At 40.6% G+C, this 12,484-nt stretch overlaps 1 long non-coding RNA gene across 1 annotated transcript; it reads right to left on the bottom strand.

Annotated features, from left to right (window-relative positions):
- Positions 1 to 4,175: 4,175 nt before the first annotated feature.
- Positions 4,176 to 5,215, bottom strand: LOC117817880. The gene is made up of 2 exons (XR_004632249.1): positions 4,607 to 5,215; positions 4,176 to 4,363 (listed from the first exon to the last, which is right to left on the bottom strand). It is a non-coding gene; the product is annotated as an uncharacterized LOC117817880 (long non-coding RNA).
- Positions 5,216 to 12,484: the final 7,269 nt, after the last annotated feature.

Below are 12,484 nucleotides of genomic sequence, written 5' to 3'. Positions count from 1 at the left end.
TTTGCATTGTTTTACAAATCATTCCTGTTGTTATGTCACAACAGGAGCCAATTAAAACCACTACATGGAAACAATGCAGAGGCTTTTTGGCTTCAACATTGCTAGGGTTGCTTGGTAGGAAGATGAGGGTAGATACAAGCAAGGAAATGTTTGAATTTTTTAGATATTCTAGGAAAAACTCCACCATATGTCTTCCAAAAATCCTCTTGGTGTCATAAAGAAGGAAGTTTAATTATCCGTCATGTAAGCAGGCTACAAGGCGCAGGATAAGAACATGTCAGGCGACATCTTAAGTCTGATGTAACTTTCTGATTCACTTGTCAGCTCACGCTGCCATCACACAAATCCTGTTCAGGAAATCACTTCAATTTTCATCTGTTGCAATCTGCGTGGTTCCAGCACAAAGTTGGACAGTCAGAGTTACTGATGTTTAAATAGCTGAGAGGACTACAATGCTGAGTGTAGAGAAAAGGTCTGCATCTCCATCACCCTCTCTGTCTTTCTTGCTGTGATTACTTTAATGCTAGGATTTTGTACTTTTAAAAGATGTTGCAACGTAGGTCATAACCTGGATCTAACCTTTAACTGTGCTTTGAAATCAAATGCTCAAAAGCAGCACCATGCAGACCCCAGACCCAGGGCTCAATTGGCAGAGCTTACATTAATAGATGGCCCGCCTCGGTGGCACAGCTTTACTGCAGTTACCCATCAGTCAGCTCTCAATCTTGGCCTGAACTGTGCCCACCCTCTCCGCTTTGCACCTGTGTGACTGATGACTTCTGCAGCCAGGCCCATGCAGAGCTGCAGTGGAAAAAAACTTTGTCCTCTTCTGCTCAGGAGTGAAAGCTAGCTGCTAACCACTGTTACAACCCGGGGTTTACAGTGACCTTTGGTCGCCTCTGAAAAATTCACCTCTGCAAGCTGAGAAGCACGAACTGGACTTTGACCTCAGGAGTTGGGAAAGTTGTTGAGGAGTGAACAAATTCAAAACAAGCTTGACAAAACTTCAGGCCAAGTACAAACACTGAAACACAGTAAGTTTGCTGTATAAGCAGTTAGCTTGGAGAAGGTATTAAAACATGTTGGGATTTTGACTAAAATAGGACAAATGCAAACCTGATGTATAAGTCTAGTAGCTCATTTGACAGCCACAAAAAGTGAGTGAGAATGCGTGAGTGAGAATTATTGCTTCTGAAGCTGGGAAATGAATACAAAACTGACATGTAGTTTAGTTTTACCAGAGTATTTTCTGCATATACTTGCAGAATATGTGAGTCTTTCTGAGGACAGCAAGAGGTAAAGGCTAATTAAAAGTTGACATTGTATTAAAAACTCAAATACTAAAGCTAAAAACAAATTGATGCAGCTATCCAATATTTTAATGAACATTTTTAGAGGCAAAGTTGAAATTAAGCACCCACTGAGATTTAAATGGCAACAAGCATTTATCACTTTTTTTCGGTTAAAGTCACATTTGATCAAAATAGACCTCCTCTGCACTAAAGTGGAATGGGAAAACTTGTGTAGCTTGTTTCAGTCATCTCAGTCAGAATCATAGAATGAAGCAGGAACTCCTCTAGCTGAAGACTTACTGTTCAAAATGCTACTCGTTGTTTGTAGTTAGCTCACACACACAATATCAACTAAGAAGCCCCAAATTGTTGCTGTTCCTAAAAGAGTCTTTAAAAGCCCTTTTCTTTTAACTTCAGGTTACAAATTGTCTTAAAATCAAGGGGCAACCTCTGGTCTCAAAATATGTAGCCCATGCGGCAGTGTTATAAACTGCAATTTATCGAGAATCCATGTGAGGCTGGCTGCAGAAACCACATACACACCAATTTAAAAAAGACGATCTTTGCAACATGTTTACTTCCTGGTTCAAAAAACGGCTTCGGTCTACTTAGCTAATTTCCCTATCGGCACACACTGTACAGGGGGTGAATTTTTTTCTAACGCAATGGTTCAGAAGATATTAAGATTAGGAGTTTCGCCCAAATAAGCACATGACTGATTTGACTGACAGGCGGGAACACATAGCTGTTGGCTAGGAGGCTCAAACCCCGCCTCTTTACATCACACTCTTTTGGATGAGTTCAGCATTGCCAAAATGGCTCCCGCCGACGATTGACTTCAAAACAGCGCTCAGGAACAGATGGATGACGTCACGGATACTACGTCCATATTTATACAGTCTATGCTTAAAATCCTTACATTTTAGATGGCACTTTGACCGAGACATGTCTGAATACTTTGTCAAATCTATGCTGTCTACCCAGCCTTATATGATATATTTTTAGTCTTGTTTGTGGATTTGCTTGTTCACATGACAGGGCAGGACATTTACACTAGCGTATTGCATATGCAATCACAAATCTCGAATGGAAGAGGGAAGAAGAAAAAGATAGGGAAATGAAAATGCAGGAAATCACTGGCAGGGCCAAACAACAATTATGAGGCAACTTTCAAGAAATATAAATAGTTTTTATCTTGGGATGTGTTTGTTGTTAAATATGTCACACTGCTGTTAACTTCTATTTGTTCTGCTGTTCTAAAATAGCTTCATTTTTTATGTCTGGGTGCTAAAAAGGATTTTAGCAAATGTGCAGCAGCCCCACTGAATACAATGTTAAATGGTGAATCCTTAGTGTGAGTTAATTATTCCCAAACTCAATGCCCTCCAGCAATACTTAAAACCCAGAGTATGAAATAGATCATTGACCACCTGCACCAAACACCCACAGCCAGAGGTAGTCTACTGCTGCAAACAATCAACATCATCATGGGTCAGTTATCACCCACTGCTGTCAATACTTGTCTTGCAAACAATTCTAATTCTAGTGGTAATAGGCCGATAGCTGCTGTGCTTATACTCCTTAGATTAGTTGCTGGATTCTCACACTGGAAAAAATGCCTCTCCAAAAATAAGAAAAAAAACTTGTTTCAAGGTATTTTTTACCTTAAAATAAGCAAAAACTCTGCCAATAGAACAAGTGCAAATGTGATTGGTAAGGTTTCTTACAATAAGACGTAATATTTAGAAAACTGTGATCTTAAAGCTGGAGTAGGAGATCCTGAGAAAGCCGCAGCAGTTAGCTTGATTTTGAAAGCACACAGCCGAACAGAGCCCTTCCCCTCCTTCAGAGCAGCCTGTAGGGAGAGGGGAGGGACATGCCTCCAAACACATGAACGCGCTGTGGCAGACTACAGCTGGAGGATGACGTCACGACAGCTAGCTGTGGAGAGGCGAGCGATTTACTTTATTTTCATCGAAGGAAAACATGTCTATCTCCCATGTAAGTAAACCGCTTATATTAACACATTAAAAAATAATGTAATTAGTTAGAATGCACAGCATAGCTTGCATGTTAGCTTTACTTGTGTTAGTTTTTATCATCTGAATACAGCTAGAGTAAGTTGTTGCTGCCGGGCTAATAACTCCTGGCTAGCCAGAAAGGTGGAAACAGTAGTGACAGCATTACAACTAAAGTCGGTTTTGAATGTTTATTTTGATTTAGCATCGCATGTCATGATGTTTAGTTACTAGACGGCTACAGTGCTTTTTTTTTTTTTAGCGTTCACCATTGTTGACAGTCTTCATTTTCGTGTTGGAACTACAACATATTGACTGATTTTTGTGCTTGTTAGAGCTCTCATGATGACTGCTGATTACGATCCTGAGCCAAGCACCTCAGGTCGGAGAGGACGAGGCCGGGGTCGAGTGCAAGGCAGAGCCAGACGAGCGAGAGGGAGAGCAACGACCGGGGACGAGCTCCAGATCCTGGGGACAGCAACAGAAAGTTCCGCCATGCTGCACAGACAGGTTGTTGCCTGGCAGCATGGAGCACTTGGTGCAGGTCATAGAGGAGTAATACCTTGTTACTGTATCTGGAAAATCCGTGACCCTTACCCAGATCCACATGGACAGTATAAAGGTTTCAGTTAGGAGTGAATGAAACGATGACATGATTACATACAATACTTGTATAGTGACCCTTTAGTTCCTTTGTATATATTTTATATTTATCTTCATGTAAAAAAAATACTTGAGTGTGCTGTGGATACATTTGTTAAATAAATCTTTAAATTTACACTGGCCTTCTCTCTTCAAATTGCAAAATAATTAAATCCATATCAAGTAACATGCAACATTATAAACAAATTGCAATATCAAAGAGTTGTTTTACATTTACTTTTATTAGAAAATGTATTTATTACAGAAATAAAAATAATGGCTGTTGAAGGTAAACATGTTGGTGTGGATCATCCGGCCTCCTGGTTCTCTTCTTGGGCATCCCCCCCAGCTCACGCAAGCCTCTGCGTCCCATGTTTTAACGGTGTGGACGTCGATGTTTCCTTCTCGTTGCTATGAAAACACATACAAGACAGTATGTAGACTTTATACAACATCCCATTCATGCTGATACAGACTGTACACAAGTCTGATACAGAGCAACAGAAGAGCTACCAGCTAACAGACTGTATACAGGTCTCTATAAACATAGCTACAAGCCGTTAGCCGGCCGCTAGCATTAGCCGAAGTTATCGCTAGCTGTCTCATAGATGAACAAAACCATGAACACAAAGACGAATGAAATGACATGATTACCTGTCCAGTAGAAAATCAGCAACCATGGCGTCCCTTTAGAGACCCTTCAAATCATTCAGCTGTCTCAGAAATGCATCCCGAATATTGACTCGTGTTTGTATCTTCATCCAACATTTTTAAGTCGTCTCCTTTTCCATCACAGTCTTCCTCTTCTTGCTCTGCGTAGCGGCAGAACTTAAGGGCAGAAGTTGGTTTAAAATTGTCGGTTTCTCTCTCAACAATTTTAATATTTTCTGGGAACGCAGACACCTTTTTAAGGCAGATGGATTTTGCCTCAACAAGTCAGGAGTAAGATTGTTCACTTCCAACCTATTTTACTCTGTGTATCACACACCAGCTTCCCTGGCCAAGGACAAGAGACAAGACAAAACAAAACAGAAGATAAGACCACATTCTGGAGGAAAACGACTGAGATCGCTGAGCCAGGAGGAGTCTTCATCGCCGCCACCTTCACCCCCCCAAGAGGAGCGTCCTCCAGTGCCGCCAACTTCAACCCCCCAACGAGAGGAGCGTCCTAGATTGCGGCCATCTTCACCCCCCCAACAAGAGGAGTGGCCTCCACTGCGGCCATCTTCCACCCCCCAACAAGAGGAGTGGCCTCCACTGCGGCCATCTTCACCCCCCCAACAAGAGGAGTGGCCTCCACTGCGGCCATCTTCCACCCCCCAACAAGAGGAGTGGCCTCCACTCCCAACAGGAGGAGATTTCTATTCTTCACCACCCCAAACACCAGCCAACTCCCCGCCCTCTCCAGTCACTCTCTCTCCCTCCTCCCCCCTCCTGGATTTTACGGATGAGATGAAAAAGCTTGTCAATGTTGGAATCAAGCTTACACCCCGTCCAAATCCCATATTCTCTCCCCTAAATCTACCCCATCGCCCAGCCCCCAGCCCACCACCGTGCCCGAAACCACCATCACAGAAACTTCACAAAGCCCCTTCACCTCCTCAGAATCATCATCATCATAACAATTCTAACTGATATGGGCCGGGTCCAGGCTTCAAAGCTGATATCATTAATGTTTTCAACCAGGAAAAGCCGGGGCCCTGTGGAATTCAGGTAGCCTCCTCAATTCCTCTGTTGGCAGGAAATAGAAAAAGGGTAAATCTGCTAAGAAACAGAAGATACTCGACTAAATCTGCCAACTTATTAAATTTAGCTCCACTTCCTCGTCAGCCACAAACAGCTGTAAAAAATAACACAACTGGTTTTAACTCACTAAACTTAGCTTTATTAAATATCAGGTCTCTGGGAGGCAAATCTTTTTTAATAAATGATTTTATTATTAAACACAATCTTAATTTTATGTTTTTAACGGAGACTTGGTTAGACCAAGATAACAGTGCAGCTGTACACATTGAATCATGCCCTCCAAACTTCTCTTTTGTGAGTGAGACTAGAACGCATAAAAAAGGAGGAGGTGTTAGTATAATTTTTAATGAGTTATTCAAATGCAAGCAGGTGTTTTATGGAAATTTCACTTCTTTTGAATATGTGGCTCTTCAGTTAAATACATCCTCTCGGTCTATATTTCTTAATATTTACAGACCACCTAAATACTGTACTGATTTCTTTGATAACCTTGTTGAACTACTGTCTCTTATCTGCACTGACTTTGATTCTGTTTTAATTGTTGGTGATTTTAACATCCATGTTGACAAACCTGAGGACAGAGTGACTGAAGAACTGTGTTATGTCCTTGACAACTTTGGACTCACTCAGCATGTGACGCAGCCCACACACAACAGGGGCCACATCCTAGACTTGGTTATCTCCAAGGGTCTAAACATTTCCAAGGTTCTGGTATCTGATGTTGCTCTCTCTGATCACTGCTGTGTTTTCTTTGAAAGTGATTTATCTGTGAACACTAATGTTCAAACTGAGGTTATCTCAAAACGTTACATTACTGAAAGTACCAGTGATATATTTATTCAGGCTTTCTCTTCCATAACCCCCCTCTCTAGGTTCTCTGCAAATGAACTTGTAGAAGATTTCACTTTAAAAATTACAAACATTATTGATTCCATTGCACCAACTAAATTAAAAGTGGTCTCCAATAAGAAAAAATCGCCTTGGAGGAATACCATGCAGGTCAAACATGAAAAAAAGGAATGTCGAAAAGCTGAGCGCAGGTGGCGTAAAACAAAGCTTCAGGTTCATTATGACAATTATAAAGAAAGACTTCACATGTTTAATCTAGAACTGAAAAAGTCAAGGCAGACCTTCTTCTCAGACATTATCTCCAAAAACAAAGATAATGCACGCGCCCTGTTTGCTACAGTCGACAGGCTAACAAACCCCCCTGTGCCAGTGGCCTCTGAACACTTATCTACCAAGGCCTGCAATGAATTTGCATTCTTCTTCACCGCCAAAATTCAGAAAATCAGACAAGCAGTCAGCACTACTGTACGAGGTACTGGGAATGTGTTATCTGTGTGTCCACCAAAAAACAACTCAATCACTATGACACAATTTAATCCAATAAATTACAAAAACCTACAAGATATAATACAACATTTGAAATCCTCATCCTGCTGCCTTGATATTCTACCATCACCATTTTTCAAAAAGGTTTCAGACTGCATGACCTCGGATCTGCTTCAAATTGTCAACATGTCTCTTCTTACAGGTGTCTTCCCCCAGGCCATGAAAACAGCAGTAATTAAACCCCTCCTGAAGAAGAACAATTTAGATGCATCAGAAATGAACAACTATAGGCCGATATCAAACCTCCCTTTTTTAAGTAAAATTATTGAAAAAGCTGTTTTTCAACAACTGAACAATTATCTAATGATAAATGACTGTTTTGATGTCTTCCAATCAGGATTCCGATCACATCACAGCACAGAGACCGCTCTAGTCAAGGTCCTCAATGATATTCATTTAAACACAGACAACGGCAAAATCTCAGTTTTGGTATCACTTGATCTTAGTGCTGCTTTTGACACAGTTGACCACAAGATACTACTGGACAGACTTGAAAACTGGGTGGGAATCTCTGGTGCAGTACTAAATTGGCTTAAGTCCTATTTAAATGACCGGGACTATTTTGTGTCTATAGGTAAATACACATCTGAGCGGATGAAAATCGTATGTGGAGTACCTCAAGGATCCATTCTGGGGCCTCTACTATTCAACATCTACATGCTCCCCTTAGGTCAGATAATAAGAAACAACCAAATAAAATACCATAGCTATGCAGATGACACACACATTTACATCACCATATCACCAGGGGATTATAGTCCCATACAAACACTGAGTAAATGCATTGAACAAATCAATGACTGGACGAGCCAGAACTTTCTTCAGTTAAACAAAGAAAAAACTGAAATGATTGTTTTTGGAGCCAAGGAAGAAAGGTTAAAGGTTACTGCTCAGCTCCAATCTGCAATGATGAAATGTTCAAACCAAGCCAGAAACCTTGGTGTAGTCATAGACTCAGACCTTAATTTCAGCAGCCACATTAAGACAATTACAAAGTCAGCCTACTATCACCTTAAGAATATATCAAGGATTAAAGGACTTATGTCTCAGCAGGATGCAGAAAAACTCGTCCATGCATTTATCTTTAGCAGACTAGACTACTGTAACGGGGTCTTTACAGGACTCCCTAAAAAGTCCATCAGACGGCTGCAGCTCATACAGAATGCTGCTGCTCGAGTCCTAACAAGGACCAAAAAAGTAGACCACATTACTCCAGTTCTTAGATCTCTACACTGGCTTCCTGTCTGTCAGAGAATAGACTTTAAAATCCTGCTGATGGTTTATAAAGCACTGAATGGTTTAGGCCCAAAATACATTGCTGATCTGCTACTACTTTATGAACCACCTCGACCTCTGAGGTCATCAGGTACTGGTCTGCTTTCAGTTCCTAGAGTCAGAACGAAACATGGTGAAGCAGCGTTTAGTCATTATGCACCACATATCTGGAACAAGCTCCCTGAAAGCTGTAGGTCTGCTCAAACTCTCACCTCTTTTAAATCAAAGATTAAGACTTTCTTATTTACCTCTGCCTTCCTATCTTAGATTATTTTAACCCACTTTAAATTAAAATTTTAATGTAATTTTTAATATATTTCTAATTTTCCTTTTCTTTTCTGTTTTATCATATTTGTCATTTTAATTATGTTCTTTTATGCTTGTCTGAATGTCTCCAATGCTTTTAATGTGTTAATGTAAAGCACATTGAGTTGCCCTCGTGTATGAAATGCGCTACACAAATAAAGCTGCCTTGCCTTGCCTTGCCTCTCTGACATGTTTATTAGGTGTTCTGAGTTAGTGAACAGCCTGTTGATGACAATCTCAGTCAGGTCACGCGCACTCCTGTAAACAGTAGGTGTGTCTTTCGGCAGGTCACAGGTCATCCGGCCGGTCAGCCAATCATTGCGCTCGGTGGCGAATGAATGATTGGACGAACTTATTGCAGTCTAGCTGCTGACACAGACAACTGAGATTTCTCATCTCAGTGTTCGATCACTTTGGGCCTGATCTACTAAGATCCCAAATAACGAGCGCTAATTTGCGTGTGCAAAAATAATTTTGCACGCACTATTTCTGGGCGTGTTGCGGGTGATCTACTAAGACTGCGTGCGCAAATGATAACGAGTGCAGAAGTGGTGTGGACCGCCCTATTTTAATGAGGATTTTGCATGTGCTGTCGGCTGTCACCATGTAGAGTTTGAGAGAACAGAGTGGCCTTAAGCGATAAATGAAGTTTGAAGACATGGAGTTTGAGGTTTTAGTGGAGGAGGGAAATAAACACATCGGTGAACTCCAGCAGAGACATCTCAGCGTTAGAAACACGATTTGGGAGGCCATCTGTGAAAAGGTGAATGATGTGAGAAAAAACTGAAGATCTGCCGATGAAATAAACGCATCTACTCTACTCCAAAACGCAATCAGTGTTTTGATGGAGTTTAGAGAGTGATTTGATGAGGCTTAGTCTGCCAGTCATGAAGACAGTCGCCTCACTGTCCCAGGGAGCAACTTTCGGGTGAACATTTTTAATGCCTGATATCATCATCCAGCAACTGTCCCAAAGATTCACCAGCTTAAATGGAACTGGGAACATGTTTGAGTCAATTCGCCCCAACACACTGCTGCAAGCACGAGATGAGGAGTTACGCAGAGCTGCCTTGCGCAGCTCAGTGAGCGCTCATTCTCCAAGTTAAAACTAACTAAAAACCCCTTGACGAGCACGATGGGACAGAATAGACTTAGTGGACATGTCATGTTATTTATTGAGAATGACAGATCAAAGAAAATGGACATACAGTGCATCGTGGACAAGTCCGCAGAGCTTAAGGCTCGTCCAGACAGTGGTGAGTAGGCCTAGTACTTCATATTGATTTTTTGTTTGTATGTGAAGATGTGGGCCGCTGTGCCAATTATACTAAACTTTATATCTGTTGATACAGTGACCTACTGTGCTCTCATTAGTTGAAAAAGTTAATGTGGGTGTCAGAATGATGCGGTCGCTATCCGTGGTGCTGAACTGCTTTGAATTTGTGTTGTTTTATTATTATTATTTTGTTCTCTTGGTTTGATTGACTAAAACATTTAGTAATGCTTGTAAGCCCAGCTTTTGCGGGCATGTTGTAAAGCGATGTTATGATGAGCTTTACAGTGACCGCAGCCAAGTGTGCGTAACGCTGTGCCAGTTTGCACCTGCCTTTCAAACGTGCTAAATATAGACGCAAATACAGGTTCTGTAATCTGCTTCAGGTTTGATAGATCACATTGCGTGTGCTGAATGATTACATTTGCACCTCCTCCTCCCAGTATTTTGCGCGTTCTGATGATCTACATGTATTCTGCATATTCATGAAGGCAAACATGCTAAATGATTTGCGAGTGCTATTTTGCTCATTTGACAGACGCAATCCTCGGTGTTCCTGGTTAGTACGTCAGCTTTGCGCGCGCTATCAAGTTTGCACGTGTTTTTATACACGCAAACCTTTAGTAGATCGGGCCCTTTGTGTATTACTCCCTATCGATCTATATATTGCTTTTTGCTAGTGATTGATAAAAATGTATCAAAATAACATGTCCTACTCCAGCTTTAAAATTAGCAGGTAAAACTTATTTTAAGCAATATTTTAACAGTATTTTAAAGCTTAGTGTCTCAGAATACGCCAGGAATGCTAACAGTTAGTATTCTTCCCTCAAAAATATGTTTTTGCACTAATATATTTCATGTCAACCTTTTCATTTGAGATATATTCACCTTTATTTGAGTTGTATTATAGCAGCACTTATCTAGGTTTAAGACTATCTTGTACTTGAAATAAGATTACAAAATTTAATTTGAGCATTTTGAGATATAATGTCTTCTCATAGTGAGCTGGATATACTAATATTCAGTCATGTTGTTTTTAGGATAAGCCAGCTTTGCTCAAACGTAGGTGTTTCATTGTGTGCATGTAGTTCGAGGATGTATATTTTTATCTGATTTAGAAGAAACAGTGCCTGAAAACTGTAACCCACCCATAAAAAAACCAACTTTTCTTTCTTTCTTTTATCGATGGAGCTGTTTTCAGTAAATTTATCTGAAATGAAGTGGGATAAGACATTTTGACCAAAAATTTGACAATTTAACTTGGTTAGATTTTGAGGTTTTGCAGTGCATGCAGAATACTAAAGTCATGTCAAATTTAAACCTAAAACAAAACAAAACGAAAATACACAAATGGGAATTACAATATATCTACTTTAGGTCAGACTTTTAGGTGCTTATTGTGCACTACAGTACATTCTATAAATGACTTAGGCTTAAAAGGCTCGTTTGGATAAGGTTGTCAGTACCCTAAATGTAATCTCTGCCCTGTTTTACTTGCAGTACTATTCTTAATAAAATGCTCCACCTCAAAACGTATCCAATCATACATTAGCCTTTGACCAGAGTGTCTTGAAATTTTGTTTGGCTGGAAAATGACTTCTGGAAATCAGCAGTTCGAGAATGTGCCAACGTAATCAGTGAGTCATTGGTATCGATCAACAACCCTATCCATCCCCTGCAGATCTATTAAGATTCTTTTGTGAAACACTGCTGCAGAAATTATACTGATTGTTCTAACCTACACTTTAAATACAAAGTCCAGGGCAGCAATTATGTTGTTATGAGGCAGCTGCTGTTCATGGACATATGCAGTAGATGAGTCACAGGTGCTGATCAGCGACACGGTCAAGGTGTGAGCCATTAGGGGACGTGAGGGACGGGATGTATTAGCGGAGAGCATGATGAGTGTGACCCCTCCAGTGGAGACAAAAAACGCGACAACAAGTACTTGGCAGCGGCTCCGTCTCTGATTGACTGGACTCCTCAGTGGGTGAGATACGTCTCTGTCAATGTCCAGTACAATGTGCCAACACAGGACCATTAACGTTGTTGTTCTTTCCACACAGCATTAAAATGCAATCAGTGTGACTTATTGTGGTCAGTTGTGCATTAAGACAGGATCACAACCAACTTTTCACACCATTTACTTGATGCTGAACTCCAATTACACTGAAGGTCACCAAGATGCTCGTTCGTTCAGATGCCTGTATGTGCTGTACACACGGACAGGCAGAAGAGTTCAAGAAGATCAAGCACCTGAAAGTCTTTATAATAACATTTTTGAACTTTTTCTTCAAGTTTACTATGCTCAGAATTCACATTTTAACCCTCTACAATGGTATTAACAATAATTATTTCATAATACTAAATAAGCTTATTTTTACAAAAAATTCTGCTGAGTTTTTTGTGCGACCTGTCTGTTTGTGCCTACTTTGATAGTCTTGATATCCAAGATTTTGATGTGCAGCTTTTGTTTAGTCGGGAATCCGTTGTAATCGCAGTACACGCTCTTTAAAAATAAACACAATCAAGTCTGT

The sequence above is a fragment of the Notolabrus celidotus genome, chromosome 1, assembly GCF_009762535.1.
Source record: "Notolabrus celidotus isolate fNotCel1 chromosome 1, fNotCel1.pri, whole genome shotgun sequence".
Classification (NCBI taxonomy): domain Eukaryota; kingdom Metazoa; phylum Chordata; class Actinopteri; order Labriformes; family Labridae; genus Notolabrus; species Notolabrus celidotus.
This window is presented reverse-complemented; position numbering and strand designations above follow the sequence as displayed.